We start from the raw sequence: 10,286 nt of genomic DNA on the forward strand, positions 1-10,286 counted from the left end.
GGCGCAGGAGTGGCATGAACCAACCACCCCCTCTGCGGTCTGGGCACCTGCAAGGTAAAACTTACACAGGCCTCCGAGACCCTGGCGGGGAAAGAGGGTTAGGGATCCATTGGTTGGATATGTATCGGTATATAGGATAACCAGAAAGAGGGTCAGGAGGGGGGAGGTGGATGGGCAAGGGAAAGTAGGGAAAATACAAAATACAACAATTGACAATTACACATACTCAATTAGAGAAACCATGTCCTTCATTCACATTGTACAAACTGGCTCAAAGGCGATCCAAAGAAAGACTTATCTCTGGCGTGAGTGCTGTCCCCTGCCTGCTCACTCTCAGGTCCAGTAATGGGAGCAGTTCAATGCTGCAAAGAGAGAGGGAGTTACTATTCTGTGGGTGTTGCCTCACACACACACAACACCATTCATGCCTCGAACTTAGTGACTCCTCCCCAAACAAGGTCTCTTGTCTGCTGCTTCGTTCGTATTGTTTTGCTTGCCCCGTGATGGTTCATACACTGTTTATGCGGTAAGGTAGCCGCACGTGGCTCCGCGGTAAACGGAAGAACATGTGTTAAGAATCACACATGATAGTATGGCCCTTGGATGTGCTGCTAGCCGCGTGTGCGAGGTGCGACTGCAGTACAAGTCACGTTCTGCCAGCCGCGGCTTTCAATAGGCAGCGCATGTGGCTAATTGCATATGCTAATGATATGCACTGCACTCGAGTTTGTGTGTTGCTGGGTGCCCCCCCTTGCGCTGTATTAGTTTGTGGCTAGTAACGCGACTGTGCTAATAACTTAACTTCTCTAGAGCAGGGTGGACTTGAGGATATGGACGACGCCCCCTGCGTGTGCCCCTGACAACTTTGAAAGCTTCTTGGCATTTGCTCTTCAGCACGGCTTTGCTGTACTGTGCATGTCTTCCCCAATGCCTGGCTAAGCTCCCCAGCGCTGGCGCTACTAAGCTTGCATGTGCGAGGGGCCTGAAGGAAGGTCAGCTGGGGCGTGGCCCCTCGTGCTGCTTCCCTTGCTCTGAGCTCCTGGAAACACGTCTGCTTCTGTCAGACATCTGAGCACAAGCCCTGTGCTTCTGCTCGCGTGTGCATGCGCGTGTGTGCCCCACCCAACGTGGGCCGGGTTTAGTAGTCCTCGGGCCGGTATCCGCTGGTGAAGGTAGTCTGGAGGCTCCTTTTCCTGCAGAAAGGGCATAAAAGCTCTTTATAAGTCTAGAAACTTTTCTGTGTGTGTTTCTTGTTGCTGCTTGTTACTGGGTCATGTCTGAGACCTACATCTGACCTCCTCCCACACAACTCCAGGGTCTGTACCCTGACAGGTAGAGCTGGAACTTGAGTCGGAAATTACGAAGGAGGCTGGCACAACTGGATGGTTGAGCTGAAGCCCAATCAATCCTTGATAGCATGAACGAAGAAAGGCAGAGACAGCACAAGTCTGGAAAGGCACCGTGAATGCGAGATAGCCGGAAACAGCTGACAGCAAGTTAAGAGCCACAAGAGTTGAATAGCATTGGTAAAAGCCCAAAGTCAACGTAAAGGTATGAATGCAGTAGATGAAAGACAGCAGGAGCGAGAGACAGATGCTGTGGAACAGAGGTGTACTGAGGAAAACCAAGGACGTGGAAATAACTGCCCAAGAGACGGGCGGACAGATCTGCAACAAGGACAGCAGAAGGAAGAAAAACAGGGACTAAAGGCACCAGAGTGTGAAAAACAAGTAAAAGAGCTGTAGTCCAGTAGGAAAACTGTGCCGTCAGGCTCCAGCAAAGTCCAAGAGGGAAGACAGATACAAAGTGCTGTCCAAACGGAACAGAGCGGAGTAGTAGTATAGGCGGACATCTCAGGTGAGGACTGCACCGTGAGTTGTGCCTCTTGGGTCACATTTCTAATGCATCCTCCTTTGCCACAATCCCCAGGGTCTGTACTCAACACGTACCAACTTCACATTGTCACCACCCGGCCCCCTCCCACCACCAGTGTGACTTTGACAGCTAAAGGGTGCAGGCTACTGTCTACAGCATGAAGTGCATCAAGCACATATACAGGCATGAAATGAACATACATCCCAATCAACAACAATAAATGGACAGTTCAATAATGTACTCACCAAAATTGATTGCAGACATGCTGTGGAGAAAACATCCATAATCACCACTAGGGGTGTTAACACATGCAGTACAGCAGCAGACAGGCCACAGATATGACGAAAGTCCAATGCCCTTGTGTAAATGGTTGAAACACCAAACCAACCTTGCAAGCCCATGGATAGCGGAAGCAGGAGTGGCATATGTGAGTCAGGACCCCAAGCTGCAAATACATACACAAGACAAGCTTGAATGGGCCCAGCTGGAACAGACAGTGGATGCTTTCAAAAGCCACAAAGCACCACACTGTCACATGAATGCACAATAGACAAACAATTTTAAACTATATTAATTAATTAAACTAACTATAAAAATAAAAAATGGCCACATATGACCCAGGGGGAGGAAGCATCCAGGAGGAGGGAGGTACAGGGTGCACCTCAACTTCCACATGCGATGATGTTGAGATTAAAAATAAACCTCCATGGGCTCAATGCCTTGACCGCCTGACCTGTGTGGGAGATAAGTCGTCAACCTGCTCACCCTCTGACTCAAAAGGTGGATGTGGTACAGTACCCTGACCACGGCTATGCGCAGCTTGCCCCTCGTCGGCAGCATGTCTGTGGGACTGGTAAACCTGGTCCTGTGTGCCGATGACATGTAGGTCAGCATGCAGCACCTCATGTGATACGCATGCTTCCTCTTGCAAGGTAGCACATGTTGTCAGAGTGATCATCCGAGCCAGACCCATTGCCAGCCCTGGACACGATGGTCTGCAGCACGGGTTGCCGAATTTAATAGCAACCCCGTGTCAGGATTGACATCACCATCCTCTGGCTCCATTGCGTCATCATCTGTAATGTTGAAAAAACAAACATGAGTACACATGTCAGATGCACATAACACACACACACATAGACATCACATCGACAGCCAAGACATGAAGCAGACATGTCACACACAAATGAAATCCCGGCTAGCATCCAGTGGCATTGATATGCAAATGTCACGACCCTCAGCCCTGATCCCCACTGGCAAGCCCATTGGCCAGGTGGAATCAGGACTCGGATCGCTTATAAGGCCTGGCATCCACTTCTCAGGCCCTCTTGGGGCCAATCCTGGTGTCTTTGGCACCAGGCTCATAAACAAAGATAGACATCTGCTTGTGGAACTACTTTTTAGAGCTTTCAGCCAACATGGAGGCATCCACATAGCTTGATTCCTAGAACCAAGCTATGCGGTCTAGTGTTTTGGGTGTGGTGGCCTAGGGACTACTTTACCCGGACTACTTTGCAGTGGCTATTTAAACCACACCCAAACAAGACAACACGCTTTGCATTACTTTGCTACTAACAAAGTGACGCTCCCCATGTCCAGCTTTCTCACGAGCCTGACGAACTCTGGACCTGCAGAAAACAAAGAACATCGTTAGCAGCAGAATCTTACCTGTAATCTCCATCCTTCACTGCTCACAGATCCTGGGCAGCTCCGTTTGAAGAGTTTTCCGCCCGGACCGAAGGACCTGAAAAAAGGGAGAAAGACATTATTAAAGGAGGTAAAAGAGACATTACAACCACGAAGCGCTTATAGACTTACCTGGCTGGCTGATTTTCGACCGGCATAGCTCTGGAACTCCATCTGTGCTGGGAGCACACCGCGACCTACGAAAAAGAGAAAAGCACAGGTCAGTGAAGACAAGACATCGCTGCGCTGCTCAAAGCGCCTCCTTACCGCATCGTAGCGCTATTGTGCGCCATCATCTACCGGTGAGAACCAGCCTACCCAGTTCTCCAATCGGATACTCAGCGCACCTAAGGGAGATAAAAAGAGACATTTTAGAACAGAGAAAAGGCATGCAAGAATAACAATGCCATCAATCGCAATAAGACCTACCTGAAAGACACTACAAAGGCCGCAGTCAGTGAAGTAACTGGACCGCCCGCGCCCACAAAAGACCACGCCCCCCTGCCCAGAGAGCAGGACGTAGAGCTCACCAATTCCGACAGCGAGGTGAGAAGAGAACCCGGAGGGGCTGAAAACACAAGGGAGGTGGGGGAAAACTTACCTTGGTCGTCCAGTCCTAATATAGTCTTCATTTCCAGGTGGAATCCCATCGACATCGAGAACCACACCAGGGAGTCATACAGAAGGGCACCAACGACCAACTGGCTGGGTGGCGTCCCCGTGGATACCATGTGAGCATAACAGAATGCAAAGCCTCACATAAATAATCCACCTGGGCGCCATGGAAATATCAGAAATCGACCAATTGGCCCAATTGTTGGGGGACCTTCATGCTGAGGTTCATTCAGCTTGACAACAGACTAATGCACTCCGAAGAGACCTAATAGTGACCAAGGAGCGCACCGACGAAATCGGCAGACAGTTCTTGCAATCGCAGACAGGTCAGACTCCTCTGCCTGGAGGAAATCCACTGATGCAAAATCCTATCTCACCATTTTATACCCCCACACCAGTACAGATCACGCTGCCTGGATCAGTTCCCCTGGCACCACCAGAAAGGTTTTCGGGCGACCCACGGATGTATGCAGCATTCATAAATCAGTGTCGCCTTCATTTCCTTTGTTGCCCTGGGGCATTTCCAAATGACCAAGCTCGGGTAGCTTTCATCCTATCATACTTGAGTGGAAGTGCAGCGGATTGGTCGGTGCCGTTGGTGACCCATAATGATCCATTGTTACAGAACTATGGGGGTTCCAGAGAGAAATGGAAAAACTGTTTGCTCGCCATACCCAGGAACAAGCAGTGGATAATGAACTCTTATCCCTCCGGCAGGGGAACCAAGACTTGTTAACATACATTGCGACTTTCAGTAGACTGGTTGCTGAAGCCAGGTGGCCAGAAAACAAAAGAACCACGTTATTCTATCGAGGCTTACGAGGCGAATTAAAGGACGTCTTGGCCCAGGTAGTGGATACCCTCAGAGACGGTACCAAATTCATAAATCTGGTCGTGCAGCTAGACCATCAGTTGCAGGACCGAAAAGCAGACCGGTCCAAAGCAGACTCTCAAGTAGTTTATGTTCGGCCTAGAGACAACGCACCACGGGTGCCAGACAACGCTGTAGAACCCATGCAGATCAGAGGAATACGACCTCCATTAACAAAACAAGAACGGGATAAAAGAAGACAACAGCAACTTTGTTTGTATTGTGGAAAACCAGGACATTTTATGAAAGACTGCCCAGTAAAACCCCCAAGGACAGTCGGGGCCACAGAAAAGGATGAAGTTAAGGAATCGGAAAACTACCAAGCTCGGCAACTGTAGAGGTCAGCTTGTCGAGTGATGAGAAAGAGCCACTGACCTCACACTTTGCGATACCCGTGATCTTAATGAAGCACCAACAATCGTCAAAGATACATGCTGTACTACATCGACAGCGGAGTAGTTGGGAACTATATAGATAAAGAGTTGGCAGCAGAGATGGGGCTCCCTTTGTGTTCTAAGTCTACCAGGGACAAGGTTACTACCGTGGATGTGACAAAAATCACCTCCGGACCAGTAACCCAGTGCACAGCTGCAGTAACCTTGCTGTGCAAGGATGGACATCAGGAGTGTATTTCGTTCGATCTTATTAAGGCACCTCATTTCCGGTTGATACTAGGGATGCCATGGTTGGTTGCTCAAAACCCTTTGATAGACTGGCGGGCACGGAAATTAACCTTCTCTGGCAACTGCTGCCCGGCTTGCTACTCTCCTGAACCGGAACCCGACTCCTGTATCTCCAAGACTTCCATTACTATAGCTTCTACCCTAGGGGTAACTAATACTCTGCCAGATGAATATCATGACTTTCAGGACGTATTCCAAAAAGACCAGGCTGACACATTGCCGCCACATAGGCCTTATGATTTTCAAATTGACTTTATTCCTGGGGCACAAATCTCATGCGGCAGGATCTACGCTCTCACCAAACCAGAAAATCTTCACCTGAAATCCTATTTGGGCCAGTACCTTGCAAACTGATTTATCTGCCCATCTAAGTCCCCAGCAGCCAGTCCTTTGTTCTTCGTACCGAAAAAGGAAGGGGACTTGATGACCTGTATTGATTACCGCGCAATAAACCAGATAACCGTGAAGAACCGCTATCCCTGGCCTCTTATCCCAGAAATGCTAGACCAAGTCGAAGATGCCCAGATCTATACCAAATTAGACCTTCGGGGAGCATACCACCTGGTCTGGGTCAGAAGCGGAGATGAGTGGAAAACCATTTTCCGTACCAAATATGGCTTGTTTGAATATCAAGTCATGCCTTTTGGCTTATGCAATGCTCCCGCAGCGTTTCAATATTTCATGAATGATGTATTGAGAGAACTGATTGACGTTTGCGCCTTAGTGTACATAGATGACATCTTGGTCTACTCAGCCTCAAAACAAGATCACATCAGGCACGTTTGTTCAGTCCTCACCAAGCTCCGCCAACATCGTTTATATGCAAAACTGGAGAAATGTTTTTTTCACGTCACTGAAGTAGAATTTCTTGTTTTCATCCTTTCGCCCAAAGGCATCAGAATGGACGTACATAAGGTTGACGCTATTCTAAAATGGCCATCACCAACATCTTTGAAGGGGATACAGAGCATGCTAGGTTTTGCGAACTTTTACCGCCGATTTATCCCAGACTTCTCTCAGGTTGTGCACCCGATCACAGTACTGCTACGAAAATGCAATAAAAAGTTTGATTGGACCGTGGAAGCAGAAAGAGCCTTTCAGGAACTGAAACAAAGGTTCACCTCCGCTCCAATCCTGCGGCACACTCGTCCAGACCTCCCTTATATCATAGAAACTGATGCTTCCAGTATGGCAATGGGAGCGGTCCTTTCACAGAGAGACCCAGAAACTGGCCAGCTGCATCCTGTGGCCTTCTGGTTAAAAAAGTTCTCACCTCCGGAAATCAATTACGCTATCACGGACAAAGAACTCCTAGCCATCAAGTCCGCTTTCAAGGCGTGGCAACACTATCTTCTGGGAGCTAGACACACCATTACAGTGATCACAGACCACCAGAACCTACAATATCTTAAAACAGCCAAAGCCCAGTCTTCACGCCAGTTATGGTGGGCCCTCTTCTTCGCCGAAATATGACTATGTGATCACCTTTCGACCTGGGATCAAGAATGGGAAAGCTGACGCCTTATCTCGGATGGGCATCGATGAAGAGGTGTATACAATGCCAGACCCGGTACCCATCATACCAGAAGACAAACTTTTGGGTATCACAACAACCCTATCACAAGCCGAATTACAAAACAAAATTCGACAGTCAATGAGCCCGGATGCTTTCCTCGCATGGCAAACTCAAGGAGAACAATATTGCATCAAGGATCAGTTACTTTTTTTAAGGACCGGCTATATGTACCCAAGAAGTAGTTACAACAGCATATCATTTCAGGCTATCATGACTCTCTGATCGAAGGACACCCTGGAATTGCTAAAACCTTAGCCAAGGTGAAAAAGAACTTTTGGTGGCCTACCTGGTGTAAGGACATTGTCCAGTATGTTCAGTCCTGCGGCGTCTGTGCACAAAATAAATCACAGAAACAGAAACCATTGGGTCTCCTATGCTTGGCCTGGGGGGAAGAGAGGGAGAGATGAGAGGAGAGGAGGGAATAGTCGCTCCAGGGGAGAGGAGTGGTCAGAGAGAATGGAGAGGGGAGGATAGAAAGGGAGAGGGAGTCACAGAGATCACAGAAGAGTAAAGAGGAGGAACAAGGAGAACAAGGAGAATCTAAATGGATATTGAAGTCACTGAGGAGGAGATGAGTGGTAGAGGCCAGAAGGGAGGAGGAGAGGTACGCCCACTCAGAGAGAAATTAGGTGATTTTACCAGGAGGACGTAGCCACGATAAGAGAATGGATAGGAGAGAGAGCCTACAGACAAGGCATTCAAAAGAGGAGTAGGTCTTAGTGGGAATGATATAGGCAGGAAACCACTCAGGAAAGATCAAGGATACTCCCCCACTGGACCGGGAGGATCTGGTTGCTGAGAGGATCTTGTAGCCATCAGGGAGGAGAGTGTCAATGCTTTTGAAAGAGCTGGCTGTGAACCATGTCTCAGTAAGACCAAGAGCATCAAGATATAGTTCTTAAAGGAGGTGGCAGATGTCAGAGGAGTATTTGAGAGCAGAGCGAGAGCTGAGAGTGGCAAGATGAAGAAGGTTGCCAGCCTAAAAGACATTCCGGGGAGGGGTACAGATCAGAGGTGCACCCTGCGGAGGCAAAGGAGCCCTAGGAGGGGCCGAGGAGGAGGAGAGAGAGGGCAAGGTAGCCAACTGGGGAGAGGAGGGGACAGCAGGAGATGAGAGGACATTGATGAGGCAAGGGAAGTGCCTATCAAAGTGGAGGAGATTGGCCTGAGGGCCTTGTACCATGACAGTGCCATTTCGGTAGACATTAATGATGACTTTAGAGGAGTCAAAGGAAGCCATGAGAACTTCCCAGTGAGTGCCACCATTTCTCAAGCTGTTCTCAAGCTGCTCCAACCTCTCCTCTGTCACATCAGGCACATCAGCAACTGCTGTGGAGGGTGACCGTAATTCCCGATCCACCACAGGAAGAGGTTCCAACACTGTCTGGCCCCTCAGTGTAGGTGTTGCGGACACAAGATCATCCACATCAGGATCACTCACCGTCGACGAATGTACATGACGCGCATCCCACTCAACATTGTTGTCAGAGTGTTTGTCAGAGCTAGACTGATTGCCAGCCCTGGATACGATGGTCTGGAGCACAAGTGGGTTCTCGTGGTCTACCACCCCACAACCCCAACTTGTGCCGGGTTGCTGATGTAATAGCAACCCGTGTCTGGATTGACATCACCATCCTCTGGCTCCATTGCTTCATCAACTGTAATGTGGAAAAAAGAAACATGACTACACATGTCACAGGCACATAACCCACACATAGACATCACATGGATAGGCAACACATGAAGCATACATGTCACACACAACTGAAATTCCGCCATGCATCCAGTGGCATTGATATGCAAACGCATCCCAAAAGCAGAAATCGATGTGTGTAAATAGCGAAGCCTACACATGTACTGAATATAGCATATTACCTCCATCACACACCACGTCTGTCAGGCACATTTCACAGGCAGAAATGACAGATGGCAACACAGAGATGGCACATATCATAAGCATGTATGAACAGCCAAATGGCCACAGCTACAAGTGAATCCAAACACACCATGACAACCGTAATATGCATGTACACATGCATCACTAACTCATCATCACCAATATAGCTTCATCCATCTGCAGCTCGGCCCGTAACAGGCGTCATGGGCCATGTAGACATAGTGAATGTCCCCAGCAAAGCGAGGGCTTGCAACCAGGCATGAGGGACCATAACGCCCAGTACGGTCGGAGCTGCCAGTCCATGAAGCCTCCAGAACACCCCTCAGGGCCTGATAGAGCACATTGTGCAGTGAGTGTGCCCTAAAACATTATTCAGTGTCTCAAATCATCACGGCCAGGCCCCACCAGATTAGCTAAGTGGGCATGGGCAGCACATACTGCATGACAGTGCACCTTCAGGACTGTGCCAGTTGAACATAACGGGCACAATGCTGAAATCGCAGCAGCATTAATGTTAATCAACTGCATAGTAGTCATTCAACAAAAAAGCAGCAGAGAACACATGTGTAAATAAACATTTTCACACACACATAAGTGAGTAGCTGCAATGTTGCACTACACAACATTGAAGCTGCTTGCATATGTACATGTGAAAGTGTTCAAGAACACACGTTTTCATATTCACCTGCATGGTGATTATGAACAGCATCCTATACAGTAAAGCAAGCAGCTACAACACTGCTTGCTTTGATGTATGTGAAAGTGTACACATACACACGTGAAGGCAGCTCCACAGTTATTACAACCCGATTGGCAGGCTATAATCAATCTGCGGCCTATAACAGTTAGTATAGGCCGCAGATTGACCAATCAACTTTGCTAAACACCCGCTAGGGCGTTCCTATACTGAGTACATGTGTCACAGGATGCACCTGTGCCCGTGCCTTTCATGACAGTGAAGGGAAGACAATCTGACAATACATGCCAGGTCACTTTGACATTGCAGCAGTGAGTAGGCATGTAATACGGTGTAACATGGCTTAGAAGTGGGTTGGTGCAGTGCAGAACATGTGTACGTTACCG

The sequence above is a fragment of the Ambystoma mexicanum genome, chromosome 6q (assembly GCF_040938575.1).
Source record: "Ambystoma mexicanum isolate Mex_15411 chromosome 6q, UKY_AmexF1_1, whole genome shotgun sequence".
Taxonomy (NCBI): domain Eukaryota; kingdom Metazoa; phylum Chordata; class Amphibia; order Caudata; family Ambystomatidae; genus Ambystoma; species Ambystoma mexicanum.